At 35.9% G+C, this 12,994-nt stretch overlaps 1 protein-coding gene and 1 pseudogene across 2 annotated transcripts in view; one reads left to right on the top strand and one right to left on the bottom strand.

Moving 5' to 3' along the window:
- ADAMTS20 (ADAM metallopeptidase with thrombospondin type 1 motif 20) overlaps nt 1-12,994 on the top strand; it is a 189,566-nt gene that overhangs the window by 25,705 nt on the left and 150,867 nt on the right. The window lies entirely within an intron of this gene.
- LOC122427592 lies at nt 3,607-4,495 on the bottom strand (annotated as a pseudogene).

Here is a 12,994-nt window from a genome sequence, read left to right as displayed (position 1 = left end):
GATGAGGTTCATTTAGAAGATAATTTGGGGCATCATACAAAGAGAGTCTAACTCAGATATGAAAGTTGTAGAAGCTTACTTGAGAAAATAACTCATTATCTGAAACCCAGAAGAAGAGTAGGGATTAGACAGGGAGAGGGTGAGAAGTATTCCATACAGAAACAGGATGACCTAATACTGGGGAGATAAACAAGGGAAAGCTCATGAAGGTCAGTATAACTGGATTAGGAGTTTGGGCTTTACCTCAACACTGATCCCATAGATATTGAAAGTCATCTCCTCAAGTAGGTCAAACAAAGATCCTGATATGGGATCTGATTATGTTGTTTGGCCTGACTTGGTCTGAATTAATTGCTGTTATTGGGAGACAGAGATGTAATCAGCCACATCACTCTGCTGGTAGGGTCAGGTGAGTGTAACTGGAACTATTGACTAAGTGAATAGATGGGGATAGATATCCAAAGAGAAACTGAGGACTGTTGTGAGAAGTTAAGTGAATAAATGCTGGAGAGGGGAAACTGTGCAGAAACACAAGACGGGCAGTTATAATATTGGTGTTATAAAAATTGAGCACTGGCAAAAGAAAATGCCAACAACTGATAAATATAGAATGAAGATAATATTTCTGACATTAAAAGATTAGTAGCTGAACTTTGTGTTGAAATATACAGAGTGAGTGGAGGACTGAGACATTAATAACTAAAATACAAGCTATGGTAAAAGTAAGAGAACTAGTAATTTTGTTCTTAGTGTAACACTGTCCAGAATTTTCAGTCAATTCATTTTTTCTCTGCTGTCTTGGTATTCAGTACTTTTGCATACATGCTAGCAAATTTGGATTTCATAACCACCTTTCAGTTTTTTATTTTGGTGATGGAGAGAATGCAGATAGAAATACCAAGATGATATTCAGGGTATGACTTTTAAATTTGTGCCACAAGAAAATGGGAGAGATTTCTGAATTCTTTCTCCTTTACTATAGTAGTACATTCACTACTAGCCCTAGGGGACTCCATTTATGGCATTCAGCATGAAGGAGAAAATATATGATGTAGGGTCAATAAATAAAAAACCTGTCCGTCTTGTGGTGTGCTAGAAGAGTGAAGAAGGGACGCAAGAGGAGTCCAGTGGTGAAATGTGTGTGCAGTTTCCCCTGCCCCGTGTTCTGGGATGAGCTTGAATTGAATAAGTGGAGAAAAGAGCTGACTGATCAGAGGAGACTCTGGTTCTTGTTCTACATCAGTAACTCTGGAGGATGAGGGCTCAATTTGACCCTAACATGGATTTGTTTATTCATTTGTTCATTCATTCATAATATATATATTTGATCACCTCCTTCACTGATGCTACGGTGGTCCTGGGGCTGTATAACCCATCCCATGACCAGCCTGTACAAGTACAGTTGCTGGGAGCAGGGTGAGAGGGTAGAAGGAGATTAAGTAAACGTGGTGGTGGGAGACTAGATCCTAGATGTAGGTGAATCCAGGTTGTGGGACCTGGAGATTATACAAGGGGGAGCTTCTTTAAGAAAAACAATAAATAAATTATGAGTACAAAAGCTTCTAGGTTTCCCTCAAGGTCTTTGAAAGGGACTTTGTAAGTGAGAGACTGAAAGTTAAGCTATTTTAGATTCATGGTGAACCCGCCTCAACATGTAGGACATTGTAAGACACAATAATGGCTTTGGCTATAACTTCAACACTGGCAGCCACTGTAGGATTTTGAATGTAGGAGTGACCTGATCAGCCTGTTTTTTAAAGATATCACTCGGATTGTTGTAAGGAATGCTGCAAAGCTAGCAGGAGAGCAGAAGCAAGGAAAGTTAAGAGGATATTGCAGTAATCATGTTGATAAATGATGTCTTGAATTGGGGCAATAGCCATGAAGCTAGCCATGTACACAGATACTGTGTACATCTTAATTGTCAAGCTAATAGGTGAAGTGAAGGTGGGGGTTGAGAGTAAAAATTGTCACATATTATTTATAAGTTTTATATTGTTTGTTTTTTCTGAACAAATGGAAGGATAGAATTGTCATTTACCAAGATGGGGAAGTCTGTGGAAACCATGGATTAAAAGAGAATATCAAGAAATTAGCCTTTAGATATTTTGTATTTAAGGTGCTAATTAGATATCCAAAAGGAGAATAGTCAGGTAGGCAATGGAATATATGAGTTGGAAGATCAGTAAGGAGTCTCAGCTTGGGATAATAATTTTGGAGTCAGACCATAAATGATGTTTTAAGATAAGTTTGTATAATATTGCATACGGAATGGATTAGATGCAGAAGAGAAAAAGTCCAAGGACTGAACAATGAGGCATGTTGATTTTTAGCAGTTGTGGAGATGAAGAGAAAACTAAGACTGAAAAGTAGGGAGATAATAAAAAAGCTGAGGAATTAGTGTCCCAATCTAAGTGATAAAAGATTTTTCAAAGGTAAGACTAGTTGGCTAAATGGTGCTGAGAATTCAAAGAACATGAAGATTTAGAACTGATTATTGGATTTTGCAAAGTAGAGATGATTGGTGACCCTAAGTATTGTGCTAATTAGAATGGGTTCCAGAATATTTTCAAGAATAAAATTCATAAAATTAAGGTATTATGAAGGAGACTTAGATTAACTATCTTTAGGCTTTGAGAAGACGAATCCTGTCAATGGTGAAACCTTTTGGAGAAAAGGTGATACATTAAGCTTTGGAATGCAGCATAAAATAAACTATATCTTTGAAATTAAGAGCTCAATTTATCCATTTCAAACTTTGATTTATTCCTTTTGTCAAAATCCAGGAATAGTGAACTTAATAAAGCTTTTGAAAGCAGTGTAAATAAGTTTATTTCATGTAAATCAATTGAGATATTTCATAGGAATTTAAAACATTTAGCATAACATTTATTTTGAAAAGTGTGCATATATGTGGATCTGTTTTAGATATAATTTTTTTCTTCCATTGGCCTGTTTATGATATTGTGCCAAGACAAGAAAAGCTAAAAGCAGTCCTAAAAATATTATAGGTCTGTTATAAGTCTTGAAATGTGGTACAACATATCCTTGATTTTATTCAAAATTTGTTCAAGATTGTTTTGACTATTCTTGATATACATATTGTTGATTTCCACAAAAGAATAAAAGGGATTTTTATTGGATTTAAATGGATTAATAGATCAATTTGAAGCATTGATATCTTTCCAGTATTATCTTCTAATCTATCCATATGACATATCCATAAAGTCCTGCTTAATTTCTCATTTAATGTCTTCTAGATTTCTTTGTAGAGGTCTTGTATATTTGGATTCTTCCTGGGTATTCAGCCAGCTTTGACACTATTGTAAATGATATAGTTAAATTTTATCTTCTAATTATTATACATAAAATGTATAAATTTATATATAACAATTTCATTTTCTAATTATTATACATAAAAATGCAGGCAAATTTTTATATTGATCTTGTTCTGCTTATGTATTCTGTTTATCTGTTTATACTGGTTTTCTTTTTTTTTAAAAGATAAACCTAACTTTAATTTACTACTGATTTTACCAAACTGTTAAACTTTATTAAATAGGATAACAATTTCTTCCCCTAGTTACTAACACTCACATGGTTTCAAATTCCCAAAAAAGAAGTCTAAAATACCATGCTGTAGAATTTCTTATGCCTTAACTTCTATAGTGTTTCTCTGCAAAGGAGCCAGGACCACTCCAACATTCCTCTCCTCACTCTCAGAGCTATACAGATTATGCTTTTCAATATATTCTTGGACAAGATCAGGTACCAAGTAGTGAATGCTCTGGCCCCTTCTAAGGGCTCGCCGGATCTTCGTGGAGGAGATTTCATTGGTGATCCATTCGTTCACCAGGTGAATGTTGTTCTGGTGTTTCCATAGCACATCGGATTCCTAGATGAACTTCTGAGCATCATTCCCAGCCCGAGTAATACAAATGAGCCCATAGTCTCCCAGGATTTTGGTGATATCCTCACTCTTCCATAGATTGGGCGCACCAAAGGACTCCAAAAAATCTGCTCCGCACAGCAGCTTCACCTTTGGCACACCTTTCGTTTTTGTTTGCTCTAGGGATTTCTTTTCACTGAAATCTTGTTTTTGTTCAGCCCACTTTCTCTTCCATCCAGGCTTTTCCAGCACAGGTGAGTTCTGCTGGAGATCACAGATACTGGCCTCCAGCTTCTCTTGATGGTGTCTTAGCACCTTGGCTGTCTCTGTCCACTCTTTCTGAAGACTTTCCCATGTATCAACTTCTACCCATTTTGAGTTCTTGGTGGCAAGTTCTGCCATGATAACTCAGTGATAGGCAGAGATGAGTCCTTTCTTCTTATATGCATCGCCGACTGGAGAAATTATGCCTTTGATAACTTTATATTTTCCTGTTCCATTCATGTTGGCCTTGGCCAGCTCAAACAGCCTGAGGTGCATGTTGGTGATAGGATTAAAGGACCCACAAGCAAAAAGAACTACTTCTGTCTTCCCTGAGTTCTCCATGCTGAGAATTTGAAGTTGTTGATCTAAATGGAAAACTGACACTTCTCTTATTGCTTTTACAACGGAAGTTCTGTGAATCCAAAGCGTTTTGCAAAGTAGGCTATTGGAACCATTCCAACTTGTGTGTCAACAGTCTTTTCTAAGTTGAACTTGGAACAGTGGTTTCACATACAAACTGTAACCTGAGGGTTTTGGTTCCACAGAAAGAAGCTGAAAAAATGAAGGGGCAAGACTCCTTGTCCCAAACTTGAATGTGATCTCGCCTCAGGGACAGTTGTATTTGACCCTCAAAGAGCCCAACGTCTTGGACTCATCTGTGCCAGGGGCTTTGAAAAGAAATCCTGGGCTACGTCAGCCAGAGATGGATTCTCAGGGTACTGTTGGGTTTTGTATATGAAAATATAAGACAGTTTTATTTCTTTCTTTGAAAGATTATTTCCATATTTTATTTCTTTTCTTGCCTTATTGCACTGACTAGGGTTTCTAGAACAACGTTGAATGGAAATTGCAGTGATGAAAATTCTTGCCTCATTACCAGTTTTGGAATGAAAGCTTTTGATGTTTTCTGATGTGCAAAATGTCTACAACAAAATGTTGCAGGTCTTTCTTAGGAAGAAAAATCTATTTTTATCTGATTAAGAAAGTTCCCCTAAACTCCTGCTTCATAAAGAACTTTTATTATGAATGGATATTGAATTTTATCGAAACATTTTTTCCTTCATGTACCTTCATGTACCTTCACCCTTTGTTCAGTTATTTGATTCTCAAATGGCAAATCTGGCTTGAGTTCTTATCAGACTAGTTTTGGTGATATTTTCATTAGAGTTTCTACGTCTATGTTTATGAATGGATTTGATTTGTAATTTTTCCCTTATTGCATAGAAAGATCAAGGAAGATGAAGGACTATAGAAAAGAATGATTAAAATGATGGACTATGAAATATAAGCTATATAGTCATTTTTGTTTTATACACTTGATATTCTTTTAGAATTACTCAAAAAGTAAAGAAGTAAATAATTCAATAGATTTTTGGAGAGCAATACATGTAAAATTTTCTATGTAAAGTATTAGTTTACTAATCAGCCAGATTGTTCATTTTACAGTTTTCTTTTGGTCTTCCAACACATGACTTAACTGCAAATGCTAGTGAAGTAAATTTTAATCTTTGATCGCCAGTATTGAGTTGCGTGATGCTTTCCTCATGAAGAAGATGCAAGATTCTAATTATTTGCAATTGAAGTCTAATTCAGAATTGCAGCATTCAAAAGCAGCTCTGTTTAAAGACATCAAGACATGAGACTGTCTACTTTTACAATGAGTACAAACGTTGGAGAAAATTGCACAAGGATGGGCCAGGTTCTTGGCTAGTCCCAGCTGGTGTTCCATTCTTTGTGAGGATCATTACTGGTAGAGTGAGAGCTGGGCCAGTGGTCAGGTCAGCGACAGACATCTGTTTCATGTGGAGAGCATCCAGATCTCTGGACCTCCCTAAGGAGGCTTCTTCCTTGGGCTTTTCTTCCTTGGAAGAGAGCCAGAAAACTGAAGAGGAAAACTCCCTTCCCACTCTAATCTGATCTGCAGTTTGCAACTTCTTTTGCCTAAATACAAATGTTTCTAGATATAAAATAACTTCCTGGTGTACGGTTGACAAAAATATTCTTTTAGACAGTGGTAATTTGTTAAATTCTGAAGTGTAGCATAAAATAAACAAAATACCTGCTTGCAAATAAGAATTCTATCTATCAGTGATTTCAGAGTTTGATTTTTTCCCCCACTTTTGTCAGCAACTAAAATAACGGGACTTAATAAAAGCCTTTACAAAAGTGGTGTAAATAAAAATTTAGTCTATAATAAAGATGTTAATTACTGTTAAGATATTGCATAAAGTTTTAATTTTTAACATTTTATGTTCATTTAATGACTGTCTTTTAATTAGATCTCTGTTTTTCACTGTTATATTTACTTTGGGAAATACCTTTAATATTTCTTTAAAAAAATTTTTTTAAGCAAATATTCAAGTTTCAAAGAATATTTCATATAAGAAGTCTATTTTCAGCCAAAGCTGTTTCAGGAATTTTAGAGTCAGGAAGAGTACATATATAGTTTAAGAAATAAATTGTAATGACTACAGTAACATTGGAATAAAGAATAAGTTAAAGTATATCTTTGCATTACATATTATATTTTTATGAGTTATAACTTTATTTTCCAAAAAATCCAAGACATAAATCATAGTTAATAACACTACAGGAAGTCTAAGATTTTAAAGAGTTACTTAGTAATAGTGTGGAAAAATAGTATATCAGTTCAGGGATAGAGAAAATAGGATGCATGTGCATGCTCAGTCGTGTCCGACTCTTTGCAACCCTTGGACCGTAGCTTGCCTGGCTCCTCTGTCCATGGGATTTTCTAGGCAAGAATACTGCAGTGGGTTGCCATTTCCTTCTCCAGGGGATCTTCCCAGACCCAGGGACCAAACGGGCATCTCCTGCATTGAGGGCGGATTCTTTACTGCTGAGCCATCAGGGAAGACCCAAGTAGCGTGTAATGCTTATAAATGCCTACTTAGAACTAACTTTGTACTTTGGGAGGTGTTTTAGGATGCTTAGTACTAAAAATTATCTCAAGGCAGTTCTGGAATGATTCCATATGAGGCAGATTGTCAGATAATATGGGGAAATGGAGTTCTAGGAGCAAGTCATGGAAAGTTTGAAAAGCAGAGGGAGTTATTTTATCTACTATTAAGTAATAGTAAGTGGCTATGGTTCAGGAGTGGCTTGCCATGAAAGCTCATCTGAAAATAGGAAGAGAAGATTAATGAGGTAGAATTCTCAATTGGTATCTATTTTAATAGTGTTATGCTATGTTCTAATTTCAGTAGTCATGCACTCTTGCAAAATAAGCTCACTACATATTAATGAGATATGTAGTGTTCAGCATGAATTCTAAACTGACTTTTCTTTAAAGAATGAAATGTCACATTTCATTTACATGTTTAGTTGCTAAGGATATAAATTTAACTCATTGATAAGATTTTCAGCATCTTTTCAAGCAGTTGTTATTAATATACAATATAACATTGTTGTATCAATATATGTAATTGTACATCCAAACTCTTCTTACATTTGTATCATTTGGTTAGTTTGTCTTAGTCTCACTTTTCTTAGAATTTCTGAAAAGAGATAGGATTTTAAGACCTGAAAAGGCACTTCCTAAAATGCGAAGGGCAATGCAAGTGTTCCTATTCTATGGAGGTTGGGGTGCCAAAAGCTGATAGGAGACAATGGATGTGTATTCCTCTCCATTTAAAAAATCTTAAAGGTTTTGAATTTATGAATGAATGTATGCTTGTTTTTAACTCTTGATTTATGCAAGAATCCTTGATTCAGCTTATTAGAGAAATTGTCTTGTACATCTTCAGAGCTAGCTCCAAGGGTTGACTTTTGAGAATGTAGAAGAAAGGTATTTACTCTGTAATATTTACCAATGTACCCTTTGCCCTGTCAGAACATACAGCAGAAGGAACTAGAATTTCTTGCTGTATGTAGGATTAATGGGAGTAATTTGGGGGTTTCCAGTGCCCCCCTTTTTTTTCTCCCTGAGGGCCACTAAAAAGTAAAGTAAAAGGTCAAGCTAAACCCCTTTATGTCAGAATTTTAGCTCAACTCTGTGGTTCTGTAATGCAAAGAAGACAAGACCCCATATTTTCATGCACATGACTAACTCCTCTTTTAATTTTGTAGGAGACAGGATTTTCCATTATAACCCTAATTACTAAATTCTTAACATTCTGCATGTATTACCCACACATGACCTTTAAAAGGGTCATGTGATGTGGAATTCAGATGTAATAATTGATACTGAGAAAATATGAATTCATCTCTTTGTTATGCCACTTATTTTTGGTGGCTGTTGAAATTTTATGTAACTGGTGTCACATGTCTCTGTTTTAAAAAGTACACCATAATAGTAGCTGATTCAGGGATGTAATGAGGACTAATGATGTAATAATGCTTTTATATTTCATGTTTCAGCTGGCCACAGGCAAGTCCATGATGTTCTGCACATTTATCACTAATCGATGGGGTTCTAATTATTAACTTGTGAACCTCTTTGAAATAAAGAATTATAAAGCAAATCCTTTATAAGCAAATTCTTTTTTTTAAGCAAATTCTTTAACAGTGGTTGATATTTCTAATAGTGACAAATCAGAGAACTACAGATTTTTATGAATTTTTATGTTATGGAATACTACTGTTTGAAAAAATATGTTCTGGAATTATAGTTATAAGCTATGTTAGCATGTACAGTTTACTTGACCCTCCTGTTCCTTGCTTTCTTCAAATATAATCAAAATACCTACCTTATAAAGTTGTTAATAATGAGCTAATTTATAAGTACCTGATACATAGTAAGCATTCATTGAATATTATGTTTGCCATTATTGTTGCTAGTAGTATTAATAAGAAAACTCAATAGGGTTGCAATATAGGACATATACTAGATCCAGAAAGCAATTTTAAATCATGAGAAAATATAATTGAGATTTCAGTCTATCTGATATGATTGTCCTTTATTTCAAGGCACACTCAGTTCTTTGAGCTGAGAGTCCTATTGGGTATTTAAGAAGTAGTTTGAAATATTGAAGGTCTAGAATGAGCTTCGTGTGATTTCATGCTAGTTTTTAAAATGGATGATTACGTGCTGTTGGAGAATGTAAAGTTTGTTAACTCATCTGGTTAAATACAGAGCAGGAGTATCAATTCCAGCCTCAGCCTCAGCCCAGAGACCAGAATGAATGCTGTACTTGATAGGTTTTTTTTTTTAATTCAGGTATAATTGCCTTACAATGTTGAGTGAGTTTCTGCCTTACAGTAAAGTGGATCAGCTTTCTGTATATATTTATTCCCCCTTCTTGAGCCTCCCTCCCACCCACTCCCTTAGGTCATCAGAGAGGACCAAGCTGGGCTCCCTGGTCCCAGCAGGCTCTCTCTAGTTACTGTTTTACATACTCTTTGACAGAAATCACAGCAAGATTCTTTTTGACCCACCTCCTAGAGTAATAAACATAAAAACAAAAATAAACAAATGGGACCTAATTAAACTTAAAAGCTTTTTTACAGCAAAGGAAACCATAAACAAGACAAAAAGACAGCCCTCAGAATGGGTGAAACCATTTGCACATGAAGCAGCTGACAGCTGATTGTATGACCCCTGCTCTGATGTGCTTCTCTGATAAATTTATTATCTTGTTCCTCATTATATTCCTCTCTTCCATCTCCCTCCTTCTATCTTCCTTTTTTCTGTCTCACTTCCAACTTTGTCATCCTCACTTTCTTTCTTCATCCTTCTCCTTTTCCTTTCTTTCCATGAACATTTATTAAGCATATCCAAAGGGCAGAACATATTGCCCAGCAGTGTTCTCAGGCCTTACAGAGCGTGTTGCTCAATGGCAGTGGGGATGACTATGTTTAGATTGATGGGGAGGGGCTGGGACTTCATCTTATCAGCAATGAGGATCCATTGTAATTTCTTGAATAAGGATGAGATGAAAGGATGAAAGGGATAGTCCTAAAAATGAATCATTTTGGATACAAATGAAGGGTGAATGGGAGGGAAAAGAGACTGATGATAGTGGGAGCATTCAAGAGATAGTTTGTGTCTTATTTTAATTTACTATTCAAGTGGGCCTTAAGAAGCATCACTTTGAACAAAGCTAGTGGACGTGATGGGAATAGTTGAGCTATTACAAATCCTAACAGTTGATGCTGTGAAAGTGCTGCACTCAATATGCCAGCAAATTTGGAAAACTCAGCAGTGGCCACAGGACAGGAAAAGGTCGGTTTTCATTCCAACCCAAAGAAAGGCAATGCCAAAGAATGCTCAAACTACTGCACAGTTGCACTCATCTCACACGCTAGTAAAGTAATGCTCAAAATTCTCCAAGCCATGCTTCAACAGTACATGAACCATGAACTTCCAGATGTTCAAGCTGGACTTAGAAAAGGCAGAGGAACCAGAGATCAAATTGCCAACGTCCATTGGATCATCAAAAAAGCAAGAGTTCCATAAAAACATCTACTTTTCCTTTACTGACTATGCCAGAGCCCTTGACTGTGTGGATCACAACAAACTGTGGAAAATTCTTCAAGAGATGGGAATACCAGACCACCAGACCTTCCTTCTGAGAAATCCGTGTGCAGGTCAAAAAGCAACAGTTAGAACTGGACATGGAACAAAGGACTGATTCCAAATCAGAAAAGGAGTACGTCAAGGCTGTATATTGTTATTCTGCTTATTTAACTTACATGCAGAGTACATCATGCAAAATGCCAGGCTGGATGAAGCACAAGCTGGAATCAGGGTTGCCAGGAGAAATATCAGTAACCTCAGATATGCAGATGACACCACCCTTATGGCAGAAAGTGAAGAACTAAAGAGCCTCTTGATGAAAGTGAAAGAAGAGAGTGAAAAACGTTGGCTTAAAGCTCAACATTCAGAAAACTAAGATCATGGCATCTGGTCCCATCACTTCATGGTGAATAGATGGGGAAGCAATGGAAACAGTGAGAAACTTTATTTTTTGGGCTCCAAAATCACTGCAGATGGTGATTGCAGCCATGAAATTAAAAGATGCTTGCTCCTTGGAAGAAAAGTTACAACCAACCAAGACAGCATATTATAAAGCAGAGACATTACTTTGACAACAAAGGTCCATCTAGTCAAAGCTATGGTTTTTCCAGTAGCCATGTATACATGTGAGAGTTGGACTATAAAGAAAACTGAGTGCCGAAGAATTGATGCTTTTGAACTGTGGTGTTGGAGAAGACTCTTGAGAGTCCCTTGGACTGCAAGGAGATCCAACCAGTCCATCCTAAAGGAAATCAATCCTGAATGTTCATCGGAAGGACTGATGCTGAACTTGAAACTCCAATACTTTGGCCTCCTGATGTGAAGAACTGACTCATTTGAAAGACCCTGATGCTGGGAAGATTGGAGGCAGAAGGAGAAAGGGACGGCAAAGGATGAGATGGTTGGATGGCATCACTAACTCAATAGACATGATTTTGAGTAAACTCTGGGAGTTGGTGATGGGTAGGGAGGCCTGGGGTGCTGCAGTCCATGGGGTTGCAAAGAGCCGGACATGACTGAGCAACTGAACTGAACTGATTCCAACAATGTTGCTCTTAAGTGAGAAAGCTCTGAATGAATTTAGAGCAATAATATTATTGACAACAGGAGCAATACCAGGAAAGATGTGAAGAAGTGGCAAAACTGGTGATCAGATACAAAGGGTGAAGGAAAGATAGGAAGAGCCCAATTGTGGTATACAGTTTAGTTTCAATATAGTATTTGGAAGTTATTGCCCACATTAATAGAAAAAGGGAAACTCAGGATGGCAAAGGAAAATTAACTCATTTTTATATGCTTTGAATATGAGATGTCAGTAGAACATTCAAGTCAAATTACAGATAATTGCATTATTGTTTGACAAACTTTTTAGTAGTTTATATTTGCATAGATTATTTAATCACCTTGCATTCTAGAATACAGTATGCTGTTGCAAGAGTTAGTTTTGCTTTTGTAATTTTAAGTATTTTAATGTTCTAGTAAGCAGATTATCATTGTTGCATGATGTTTGAGATGTAGTGCTTTGGTCTAAATTAGTTTTGGGTCATAATACACTTGTTATTAATAAAGGACAAGACATTGTTTAAACATTTGCGTTAATGGAACATTGAAAGACGAGCATTGCATAGAAATGATGTAATTGAATTGGCAAAGAGCTTTGCATAATGCTCATTTATTTAGGGTATTTGGAAAGGTCATTTTTATGATCATTTATTATAGTGCCTAAGCATAAATATCAGACAAAGGTAATGAGATAAAATGTTTAGCCTGTAAGATAGTTACAGATATGTTTTCAAAAATAATACTATAATTTAGAAACCAGTAAAGAAATTCACTGTAATGATTTAAAGGAGACTGAGATATTAATGAAATAATTTAGTAGTTGTCTAGTCACACCTCTCCTTCTGACCAGTGCTAAAAGTCTGAAGTATATACTCCCATGTATTTTTGGCTCGTCATATAAGTTTTTATGAATCTGTATATTTTGTAAAAGTTTGTTTTCACAAAAATGAGATCATACTATCATTCATATTATTTTGCCACTTACACTTTTTACTTAAAAATGCATCATGAACATCCTTCCTTATGAAAACACATAGACCTCATTCATTTTTTTCCATATCTGCATAACATTCCATTGTTGAATTACTCCTTTGCTGAGGATTGTTTGTTTTAAAAGTTTTAAATGTGGCCTCTTGGTTATTTCAGTTACCAAAGCCATTTGTCTTTGCAAAATTAGATTTGCAGAATCAAAACATTAGCAAAAAAACTTTCTCTCTAATATTCAGCATTTCTTCCCTAACGTTTAGCATTTCCAAAACTACTATATGATAGTGATCAGAGCTGTCCTGTTATTTTAATAGTAG

Source organism: Cervus canadensis, chromosome 25 (genome assembly GCF_019320065.1).
Source record: "Cervus canadensis isolate Bull #8, Minnesota chromosome 25, ASM1932006v1, whole genome shotgun sequence".
Lineage (NCBI taxonomy): Eukaryota > Metazoa > Chordata > Mammalia > Artiodactyla > Cervidae > Cervus > Cervus canadensis.
The sequence above is the reverse complement of the archived record's forward strand: the minus strand, read 5'-3'. Positions and strand labels throughout refer to the sequence as shown.